Raw genomic sequence first — 12,501 nt, 5'->3', positions numbered from 1 at the left:
GTCCCATACCTCTGGCTTCACTGTTTCTTGGAGTTCTTTGGGCAAATCCTGCATAGTCATTCGTTTAATTTCTGAGTCGGGTCTGATTAACATTAATTTATAAATACCATCTTCATCTGGGGTCTGAATTTCAACACCCTTTGGTGTGCAAAAGATGGTACAGTTCATTTTGCACAGCAAATCACGTCCCAGTAAGTTCACTGGACTGGTGTCACAAACGACAAATCTATGCATTTCTTTAAAGTTTCCAATTGAGATCTCCATGGGCTCGGTAACAGGAGTACTAATCAGTTGATTAGATACCCCCACTACTTGGATTGCTTCTCCCGAGAGGGGTAGGTTTGGAACGTCCACTGTTCTTACAGTAGAACGGGTAGCGCCAGTGTCCAACAGAAAAGTGACATCATTTCCGTCAACCTTTCCTTCAATGTATGGCCCTGACTGGTCTACCGGCAAGGAGGCGCCAAGTACGCACTCCTCGTCCTCCCCTCTCAGGCCCCGTCAGTACTGGTCATCACAAAGGAAGGTATCATTTAGTAAATACTGCAAAGTTGCTGCATTTCTGTTCTCATTGCTCCCCCAGATTTCTACGTCCTCACCCTGCGTGGATTTTCCCTTAAATACTGGCTTTGGTGCTCGGGGCAACTGAATCGTTTTTACCTGTTGTTGGGTCTTTCTTGGTCTTTCATTCTGCGTCTGTGGAGTTAAATCAGGTGTTTGGGAGTTATCATCCTGCAAATAGGGACACTCGTCTCGCCAGTGTCCAATTTCTTCGCACTGGTGGCAGGGAAATTTCTTCTTAGCCTCCTCCCTGCTCATTTTGGGCCAGGGCTTTCCTCCACCCCCACCCCCAGGACCTGGATTCTGAGTAGTTTTGGCCATTTTATTCAATTGTTTTTCCTGCTGTTCTGCGAGCTTCACTTGAGCCCACATAACCTTCTCCTTGAGAGCCTTTTTCTTTTCTGCCATCTCGTCCTCACAGTACTTTGCGTACCGTAGGACCTCATCCATCTTTTTAGTATGCCAACAGATTTTGTTATCTTTTATCCATTGACAAATTTCGGGTTTTAAACCATTTACAAACCTGTAAATAAAATGTGTCATATCCTTCATCTCGATGTTATCTATACCACTGTATGTTTTGAACACCTGCAACAGTCTTTCATAAAAGGAGTGCACTGTCTCGTCTCTTTCCTGCGTGGTTCTATCTATCTTGGTCCAATCAGTTTCCTTTGCTGGCACTTTTAGTTTCAGATGCTGTATTACCTGCTCATATTTTCTCATTACTTCCTTCGATGGTTCCCCTGTTTTGTCATCTCTTGGGTATTCCTCACTAGGCCAAGCTATGGCTATTTTACACTCGGTCCATAGATCCACAGGGACCACTATATCGAAAAACCCATCCAGGTCTTTCCACAGGCATTTTTGCACCTTTACGAACCTTTCCACCTGCCTATACCAATCCACGGGCTTTTCTCGTAATTTCGGGAAATCGTTAGTAAAGGATACAATATCCTGTCTGGACCATGGAACGTGCACATATTTTCCACCTGGTACTTCGCGCATAGGGCATAACTGTTCCGGTTTGTCAGCTTCCCTTAGAGCGAATTCGGGAGTTGCCTGCCTAGACCTGGCCTCATCCTTTTTCTTGACCCATCTGGCTTTCCACCTTTCCACATCTCCCCATTTTTGTAATACTGTCAATAGTTCTTTGACCTGTGCTTTCTTCCCTGAAACATTCAAGTTTTCCAAATCCTTGTCTGTGAAATCTGCCCTGTATGGTTTCTGCAGCGGTTTCGATTTTGAAATATCTACTCCCATGCTAGCAGCAGTGTCTGTCAGTTTTTCATGAAGTACTCGGGTATTTCGGGTGAGACTCTTGCAGATAAACAGCATTTCGTCTTCAGAGTAGGTATTTAATCTATCTAATCCTACGTTTCCTGCCATCAATTCCTCTATTTCTATTCTCAGCTTGTAGAGATCTAAAGGTTTCGTTGGGGACGCTTGTTTTTCAAATTCTTGACTCCATCTTTCGATTTCTTCAGGAGTCACCAAGGTGACACTCTTAGTACCTGAGGTCGATTCCATTTGAATTTCCCTTGCGTTAAAAGGATTATGTCTTTTCTGTATCCTTTTTCCGGCATTTCTAACGGGCAGATCTAGCAGCGAGACCTCCGACTCGCACTCACTTGTCTGGTCATCTACAATTAATGGTTCTGGTCTGGTCGGTGCAATGACAGGAGTAATTACTGGAGTTTTCAGACTTCCTTGACGGTCCCCGTACAACGGAACCACTGGTCCGATAGTTACTGGGATCGTCAAGGCTTCAGGACTTGCATTTAGCTGTGACATTTTCTGTATTATCTCAGCTCTCTGGTTTGCTAGCGCTTCTCGCTCTTTCTCTTCTAATAACCTGTCCAATGACTTGTCATGTAACACCTGCGGTGTTAGAATGGGAGCATAACTCGGGGCAGTGGGATGTGTCTCACTTGGTCCTCCGCCATAATTAGGTTTCTGAAACAAACTTCCTGTGCCTAGAATTCTCGGATCTTCTTCATCCCGTGGCTGTAATAATGGCATTCCTGAACTTAAGGACCTCACCTCACCTCCGTAAGGGGGACGAGAGCAAAAATCTCCTTCCCGTGAATGTCCCATCGCCCCACCAATTGGTCTCCTTGGGTAAATACTTCTGGTTTCTACGGGTCCTAGATTCTCAGTATAAGGAGGAATTAGATAATCCCCTCCTACACTTGCGGACCTGACCTCTTCCCTTTGTAGGGGTCTTCGGGGAATATCTCCTGCACTCGAAGGTCGGTGTCCCTCATTATAAGGAGGCGGACTTCTCATGCATATGTCATCTAACAATTCGTCATCTGATTCTCCTAGGGGCCCCCAGTGCTTGGATTTCTCTGTCCTTTCCCCCCCCCAGGAGGATCTTCTGCTGGCATCATGGGAAACAGTCCCTCAACAATCATGCTCTGTCTCCATTCTTTCATCTTTTTGTCTCGGGTTTCTTGTTTCAGTTTTGGGTAATACTTTGTCAGCCCTTTGTCCATTCGGGGCTTCTCTCTTTGGAAAGCCTCGATCTCCCATTCCTCTAATGCCTCATACTGCGTTAGTCTCAGTCTGGGATGTAATTCATTCATTCGGGTTCTTAAATTGAATAGGATCCTACCATTAAAGGTACCTTCTAACGGAGAGGCCATTATTCCGTCATCTTGTGTGTATTTCGCCCAATTTTCTAACCACACACATGTATTGTACCCTCTGTCGAACATCATGAAAGAGGCGGGAGTATTTGGTGGTGGAATAACAATGCCCTCTCTGGTTTTGATCGGCTTATCCTTTTTGAAGTAATTCTTTACCTTATTTACAAGGGACAATTTTCGCTTACTTCCGTACATAATGTCGTATCTATTAGCCTTCCACTGATCCCTTTCAAACCCTAGGTTTCTTGGATCGGGTCTAGTCTCTGGAGTATACGAGTGCCACATACGATTCCTACGCCTAACTTTGTTTACAAAATTACCTCCAATCAGAATGCGTCTTGTAATTCCGTGCGACCAATGGGGTGCACGAGTTCAAATAATTTTCGGCCAATGGGTGCGTGGCCTTTTCGCGAGACAGTTCTCACGCTTCGGCGCTCACCCCTCCTTCACAATTCCAGCCCCGCTACCCGCCCGCTGTTTCTACCAATCCCAGCGCGGCACGGAGTGACGTCAGAGACGCTTCGCGACTGACTCCCTCCCTTCACAAGGTAACGGAAACTTTCTTTCTTTCTAAAGTGCTTAGTATTTGGTTATTTTACGACGAATACACATTCGCCACAGTGCTCAAGTGTCTAGACAGAAAAAGAGTTGTTCTACTGCAAGTAAACTACTTCCATTTACTTTTCACACACTACGGGTAGATCTCTTCCGCCTACCCTTCACTCTAGCATCAGTGAACCTGTTACTTCCCTAGACCCATCCACTCATTCCGGGATATATCCGAGTCTAAGGTTTCCCAGCGGACCCCTTTGCTTTCACCCAAGCTCCGATGAACCTGCTACTCTTCCGATGTGACCCTTATTAGGTTACGCCACTATGGGAATTTTGCCAATGAACCTCGTTACTAACATTTATTCACACATGTATTCAGAAAAAGCCCTAGTTAGTGCTTCCGGTTCTACCTAACCTGCACCTAACTTTCCTTGAGCCTGCGACCTCGAGGCAAGTAGATTCTATTCACCACTTGCCATTCAATTCCCCGGGGATTTCCGACAACACTTAACAAACCGTTTTACATACGCATGGATTAATACATATAACAATATAAGAACAAGAATAACAATTTTGAAACAATTCATAAATTTCAAAAGCAACGCATCTCAAGGGAGTGATCAAATCCCCGAAATGGCCGCTCTTATAGCAGCAATAATGTTTAGCAGCTACCGACTTGGCTTAGCTTAACTAGTCCTATCTAACCTTTAACTATTCCCTAACCATAACTCTGCTACCAGAAAATACTGATAGAGCGCGCGGGTCACCCGACCAATAATTTCGCCACTTCCGGTCTTCGGGCCCATATATTTCAAATCACCATATACATTGATCGGATGACCTCACGGTCTACTATCAAATATTTGTGAGTTCCTTTCGTTATTCTTCAGAATACCCGACTTACCATCCACCGATGCGGGTACCTATGACCACAATGGATCAGGGAGCTAGCTGTAAAAGGAAAGGCAGCAAAATACAAACCCAACAAATAACCTTCAAATTCTCTTTGTAAATGACCACGGACAACTGGAAGTTTTAAAGTCTTTATCTAAAGTTCGTTCTCAGAAATCATTAGATTTACAAGAATAAGACAATCAATAATCAAAATAATGAAAAGTACATAACTATAGAGAAATAAAGTCAGGGTAACCATTGAAATTCTGATATGAGATGCAACGGGAATATGCTATGCAGATTTTAGAAGAAAGTTTTAAGAATGGACATTTATTAAGGAAACAATCTTATGCACGTACTAGAGATTCACTATTGGAAGAGTTTATACTATGGTAAATTCAAAGATCCTATATAACTATAGGAGAGTCTATGAAGAGAAACACGCTATGCATCAAGGCAAAAGTTCTTTAGACAATTTAAGTAAGGAGGTTCTAGACCATACGAGAAAGTGACAAACTGCAATGCAGAATATAATTTCTAACAAATAAGGTAGCATAGGAACACGTTATAAAACCAATATGCAAATGACTTTATGATTAAATGGTTGCGGGAAAGCATGGAAAAATAACATATGCAAAGGTATGTCTTTATTGAAGCAAAAGACAGAAAATTTAGAAAGGTGCAAGATTCAGAGTTTTCAGAGCAATATTTACCTAGACTGGTGTGGAAACCAAACCCTGGCCACGGGTCAGTTAAGGACAGGAAACCCTCAAGGAAGGATACCCCTCAATGGACAGCAGGTGCAGAATGGACACCCAGGACAGGACAGGAAACCCTCAGATTAGGAATCAGGACAGGACCTCTCGGACAGGACCCTCAGGACAGGACCAGCACCCGCAGTTCGGAAGCAACGCCTGCGCTCCACCCTCTCTGCAGCTATCGATCAAGACCCCGATTGGGTCAGCGAACTCCCAGCAAAGTGCTCCGCCAGCACTTTAAGGTTTAGTAAAACCTTAGTCTATGGTCAAATTTCGGACAGAGTGCTCCGCAGCTCTCTGTATCTTCAGTCACCTATTGAGTGCGTTGGGTCAGTGACAGGTCAGCTAAACCAGACAAGTCGGACAATTTCCCTAGGTGAACCCAGGGTAGATATACTGTTTTGGGACAGTGTACCACCCCCCAATGTTGCAAAGTGTCAGAATCCCTCAATTTGGATTGGTCCTAAGGTAGGATTTGGGTAACACACCAATCAGAACAGACTATTTGGAGGCCTATTTTGCATCTCTGGGTACCGCCTAGCAAGATTGGGGTTCCCACGAGAAGTCGCAGAGAATACAATGGAAAGAATACGTTTCGATACAATAGAACATAATCATGATGCTTTTGCTGGGTGAAGGTGCACTTTCCCAGGGTGGCTCTGGCATCAACCTTCTTTGGCCTGAGTTCAATGTCGTGGCAGCCTCTAGTGATTCTGCGCAGAAATACCCTCCAAGATGGACTCCCCAGCCCCAGCACCCCTCCGAGTCGAGGATACATGAAAAGTAAGCGAAAACAAATTAAAACATAGAAGTGACGGTATGGAAAACACATCATTGGTTTTGTACTTTAAACTTATCATAATAAAAAATATACTATGCAGTTTAAACATTAGCAACATATACACGAACACAAGAGCATTCACCACGTTATCCACGAAAGCTGTGTATTACGCATGCGCACCTTTTCCCACCAAACTTATAACTACGTCAGGTCACGTGAGTGTGACTGACGCATGCGCAGAAGCAATTTTCCAAGCGGCGGCCATGTTTTAAGGACATGGATTAGTTGTATTAGAAATACATATGCAAGCTTCATCTACTTCGTTCGAATATAAAAAATAAAAGATTAGTAAGACGTACAAGTTTATTAATTGATTACACACGGGCGAGGTTCATGACTCGAGCAAGTCGCGATGCGAAGCTTGCTCTATCAGTATTACCAAGGTTTATCGCAAATGCGATAAAAAACGGCCGCAATGCATGAATATCGCTGAAAAGTCAGCGATATTCATGCATTATCGATCAAATGCTCTTAGCCATGTTATCCACCTCCCATTGGATAACATGGCTAAGACCTGCTCAGGGCAGGTGTTAGCTTTTGGAGATATTTGCGCTCAGCGCGAATATCTCCAAAAGTTGGTAATAGGAGATAGCGATGTTAGCGACTGTTTCCAGTCGCTAACATCTTGGCACGCCCACTTTGCATGTCATTAGTGATAAATATCACTGACATGCAAAGTGGGGCCCAAGATGGTCGCTATCCCCTACTAGCTGTCGCTAACTGGTGTTAGCGACAGCTAGGTAATAGGGAGATCATTTTATCTCCGCTTTCTTGGCTTTTAAAGCCAAAAATGCGGAGATAAACCCCCTTGATAATATGCCCCCATGTTTTTAACAGTTTGCGACAGAGCAAGTCAGCAGTCAGCACCCTCCAAAGCGGGTGGACAGGATTGTCATTTGCCCGTGTAAGCAAGTGGGTTAATTGGCTGTTACAGAGATGTCCCTGTAATCTACAGGTCAGGTCATGACAATTGCAGCACTGACTCCAAAGATAATGTGTTATATACTAACACCCTTTGTTCACAGCACTTTAAAGCTGTGAGCATGTGATACAAAACACCATAAGAAAATGAAGTATTACTCTTATTCTTTTTATTATCATCATTTCAACAAGAACTTAATGGCCAACAGCAGCACGATGGGTGAAGACAACCCGCCACAACTTTTTAAAACAGCAGCTGCAGTGCCTTGAAGGTGGAGGAACGTTTGGCAGCACTGTGTCTCTCACACGAACTAATAACAATAAAGTTATGTTTTAATAGTGCTTGCTCTCACAGTAGTGAGTCACTAATGTCAATAACAGGCGTCACTCGTAGATCACGGATCAAGGCTCATTGACCTTCTGTGAAATCTTGCTGCGGTTGGAACCTACCTGGAATCTGTAGATTACACACACAGCTCTGCAGCAGGCGCATTGACTATCTCAACTATCGTGGAGGAATTTAAGCCAAGAGCCTGTAAATCATCCACAAATGCCTGTAGAAGGTGCATTAATTTTCCGGGCTGTGTAAGAGGCACATTCACCCACCGAGCTACCGTCCACTGTGGCCAGTCCAGCTCTGTATCGCGCGCGGGATGTGACTGGACAGCTGCAGGTGGGGGTGCTCGGTCTGTGCGGTGTAGAACATTATCCTAGCGTGCCCTGGCCTAGGAATGGAGTCCACGCCTGTCATCGCGTGCGCACAAGTTAACATGTTCTAAAAGAGCTGACCCTGGGGGGCGATGGGTGGGCAGGTCATGTTTACTACAAGGGCATTTCAGGAGCTATTCTGTCAAATCAATATCGCAGGCTCAGCATCGGCTCAGCGACAGCAAGCGCCTAAATGCAAATCTTTCACAGGTTGCTCTCTACCGAATGTATCGACGCCGACGGCACCCAGCCCGACCAACCCCGTTAGATCAAGCACACCCGACCTTCAGCAAAAGGCTTCCCTCCCGCCGGTTCTTAATCCTGTCATATGCGCCCTACGTCAGACGTAAGTTGCTTGCACAGCTCTGTGTTTTTTCTTTTAATTTTATGACTTGTAGTTCTCTGTGTACAAGTGAAAAATAATAACAAAGTCCCAGGATGCAAATTTTCATCTCTCCTACTTTTCAGAAAATGCCTAAATGCCATCTTTTTTCACTTGAACTCACTTCCTTTTGCTTGTACTAACCTTTCTTTCAGCTATAGCGCCGAGAGACCACACGAGCCCTGAACATGCCTTCACAAGCAAGCGAGCGCTGCGACTCTCTAGTCTCTCTCTCTAAGTGCAGGCCAGGACGGACGTCTGCTGCTGCTCCCTGTGTGCACTTGGCGTGTGGCGACGACTTGAGACTAGAGCCCCCGCCCGCCCCCTACACTAGATCACGGCGCGTCCAGAATGGCCAATCACTGCATGGCTTCACATGCTGAAGCCACACAGTGATTGGCCATGCAGTGCTGAGCCTGAGCCAGTGTGCCACCCACGCGCGGCATCCAATAATGGATTGCCAGCCCTTCGGCGCGGTGGACCAGCCAATCCTGGCGCTGCATGCAGCACCAGGATTAGCTAGGGGGGCACACTGACTCCTCGCCCTGGCGCCTTTCCATAGCATGGGGCCCGGCTACAGCAGCACCCCTCCCCCGACCCCTTCATTCCGTCTGAGCATCTAGTCTAACGCACATGCTCGGGCTAGGTGCAGCCCGAAATTCCTCATGCGCACATAGACTAGTACTGCTGCTGGCCTGCTGACGTCTCTGCAGACTGTCACTCAGCAGACCAGCCAGCCAGCCCCACCCCCTGCGCACATCCTATTCTATCGGGTGTGTCCGGCCGCAACCGCAACCCGGATTGAAGCGCTGCGCAAATAATCATTTGTGTATGCCTCTGCTCTGGCGAGGTGCGTCCAGGGCTTAGTGGGGCTACGCCCCTACGCCCCAATGGACGCACCGCGGCTGTTAACCAGGCCGGCCTGTCCATTAGTCTCCTGGTCTGGGCACATCTCCCTGCCCCATGCCCTCTCAGACCGTGCTGTTTTACACCAGCCCTGCCACCAGTGCAGCTGCTCTCTCTGCCCTTAATGAGCACTTAGCAGTAGACCCTGGCATGAACTAACCCAAATACAACGGACCAAAATGGGCCTGGGCCCGCCAGCTATAATTTGTGTTACCTTACTCTGCTGACTCATTCAAAGTCATTTACGACGTCCACGAGTTAGAGTCACCACACGAACCTGCAGTGCTGCGTACAAGGACACCAACAGCACTGTAAGCAGACTGCAGTAAATCATGTGTCTAAACACTCAGACACACACCGGAGCCAAAATGGATTCCTAATATCTTGTGGGAAGCCTCTCTCACCACACATGGTGAGTCTGCGCAGATTAATTTGTTGCCTTCCCACCTGGAACCAGTCTACCACACCCTTTCCCAACTCCTCACAGGGTGGTCCCACCCCACCCTGTGACGTGTTGGGAAAGGGTGGGGTTACAATCCTCTCCACTCCCTGATTGACATGGAGGGTTAGCTTTACAGGGCTTGCATAGGAAACTCCCAGGGCTAACTTTACCTCTACCTCCACGGCATCAGGATTGGAGACTAGGCCTTGACCCTCAGCCTTTGCCGAGCTGATGACCTCACAGAACAGAATGTTTTATCAAGGTTCAGCATGAGAGGGGAGTTGTAAATCTTGACAGCAAGATCTAATGCTTAAAGTGGGCAGGTACTATTGGGTAATCAGTAAAGTAAGTATACTTGTAAAGCGCACCGTTACTCCATCTCGGAGTGTCCTGGCGCTGTATATCGCTGGGGAACCCGTCCTGGCTTTCCCTGTGAGATGGTCCCTCCTAGGCACCTCCAAGGTGAAGCCAGGCATCCCCGGTGCTGATGGGGCCGTTGTGGAGTAAAGCAAGCTATTGCCCAGAATTGCAGAGTGGGACCCATGGTTAGCGTAGGCACCTCGGCAAGAATTATCAAGTCCGCAGACATTGACCCAAGACCCTGCCTCGTGGGGAATTGAACCCTGGTCCCTGGCCGATCTCTGCTTCAGGCTCTGCCGCTTCTAACCAGTGAGCCACATTTACCAGCATTTCTTTAATTTGGAAGGGATAGTTCCAGGATTTCTCAGCACTGCTCTAGTGATTTTAATTGGATAGTACCAGCACTACTCAGCACTGCTTTGGTGCTTTTAATGGGAGAGTACCAGCACTTCTCATCAATGCTCCATGGATTTTAATGGGAGAGTACCAGCACTCCTCATCACAGCTCCATTGCTTTTAATGGGAGAGTACTAGCACTTCTCAGCACCACCCGGCGCTTTTAATTGGATAGTACTAGCACTTCTCAGCACTGCTCCAGTGATTTTAATGGGAAAGTGCAGCACTTCTCAGCACTGCTCCAGTGCTTTTAAACAGAGAGTACAGCAATTCTCAGCACCACTAGAGTGCTTTTAATGGGAGAGTATAGCACTTCTCAGCACTGCTCCAGTGCTTTTAATTGGATAGTACCAGCACTTCTCAGCACTGCTCCAGTGATTTTAATGGGAGAATCATAGAATGTATGCTCTATTGATTTCAATTGGACAGTACTAGCACTTCTCAGCACTCCTCCGGTGCTTTTAATGGGAGAGTACCAACACTTGTAAGCACTGTTCTGATGCTGTTAATGAGAGATTAAAGCACTTCTCAGCACCGCTCCAGTGCTTTCAGTTAGATAGTACTAGCACTTTTCAGCACTGCTCTAGTGCTTTTAATAGGAGAGTACAACACTTCTCAGCACCACTCAAATGCTTTTAATTGGATAGTTTCAGCACTTTTCAGGAATGCTCTGGTGCTTTTAATTGGATAGTACTTGCACTTCTCAGCACTGCTCCAGTGCTTTTAATGGGAGAGTACAGCACTTCTCCACACCACTCCAGTGCTTTCAATTGGATAGTACCAGCACTTCCCAGCACTGCTCTAGTGCTTTAAATAGGAGAGTACAGCACTTCTTAGTACTGTTTTGGTGATTTTAATGGGAGAGTACCAGCACTTCAAAGCTCTGCTCCAGTGGTTTTAATGGGAGAGTAATAACGCTTCCTAGCACTGCTCTAGTGCTTTTAATAGGAGAGTACCAGCACTTCTCAGTAGCGGACAGGTACTCTGGGAGAATGAGCACGTATCTGCGCGGCTATATTTCCATACACACATTAAAACCCGACACGTGGCTTGTAGCTTGGAATTTTCGAAACAGCTCCGAAAGCTACTTTGAGGGGATTATTCCACGCAGCTAGTAAACCTTTCTAAGAAACAGGAAACCTAAGATACAATATTTCAAAATCGTACGGCCCAACTTTATATTTTAAAATTCTAAGTCAATTCTCAATACTTCCGAGATAATGTAAATAAATAATCATTCCAAAAATAAAAGGAAACATTTAGCTGCATTGGCCGGGAATCGAACCCGGGCCTCCCGCGTGGCAGGCGAGAATTCTACCACTGAACCACCAATGCCTCACCTACCCTACTTTTCGGAAAAGTGAAAATATAGTGCACAATGTGAAAATGAACACTGGATGCTTCACATGAAGAGAGCAGCGGGAAGCTCCATGTAACTTTTATCAGGGTCTATCTGTGACCCACCGATGCTTCAATACTACATAAAACTCCGGACTGCTGTACTGTTTACTAGGACGTTACTAGCACGTCCTCTGGGCGTGGGATGTACTTAATATGACGACCGTCTCTGTCCAGGCTATTAAGAACGGGAAGCATATTTGAGAGGTGAATATTTACCTTTCAAGTTGGACGCGTGATTAATTACAGCTTTGCCTGAGCCATAATAAGGAACCTCACAGAAAAGTAAAGCATTCTTACAGAAAATGCATCTGAAAACGAAATGTTTTTTCTGCATTCCATAGAAAAAGGTTTCTGCGCCTATACACGCAGCATTTGTACAGGGAAGATCTACAGTATGAAACAATATACAAAAAGCTAGATATTAAATTAAACAAATAACCTTCCCACTGCTGTACGTTTAGGATGCAATGACTTCGCTTGATAAAAGCTGGCAGTTTCATCAGTTGGATAATGTAGAAGTGCGGAATGGACTCTATTAAAAAACACATACTGTAAATGTACTCAAAATCCCAACTGCCAAATTCCCTCCCACAAAGCTTCACTCAGATTCGAACGATTTGCAGCTACAATGCAGAGCACTCACCACTATACATCACGTCGAGGTACTCGGGGACTGTGCTTTCAGCTGTAGTCTCATCGAGCACTTTTTTTCCCCGAAACTGAGTTTTTTA

At 45.8% G+C, this 12,501-nt stretch overlaps 1 non-coding gene across 1 annotated transcript; it reads right to left on the bottom strand.

Moving 5' to 3' along the window:
• Positions 1-11,633: 11,633 nt before the first annotated feature.
• TRNAG-GCC (transfer RNA glycine (anticodon GCC)) lies at positions 11,634-11,704 on the bottom strand. The gene has a single exon. It is a non-coding gene; the product is annotated as a tRNA-Gly (tRNA).
• Positions 11,705-12,501: the final 797 nt, after the last annotated feature.

The sequence above is a fragment of the Lissotriton helveticus genome, chromosome 12 (assembly GCF_964261635.1).
Source record: "Lissotriton helveticus chromosome 12, aLisHel1.1, whole genome shotgun sequence".
NCBI classification, from domain to species: domain Eukaryota; kingdom Metazoa; phylum Chordata; class Amphibia; order Caudata; family Salamandridae; genus Lissotriton; species Lissotriton helveticus.
The sequence above is the reverse complement of the archived record's forward strand: the minus strand, read 5'-3'. Positions and strand labels throughout refer to the sequence as shown.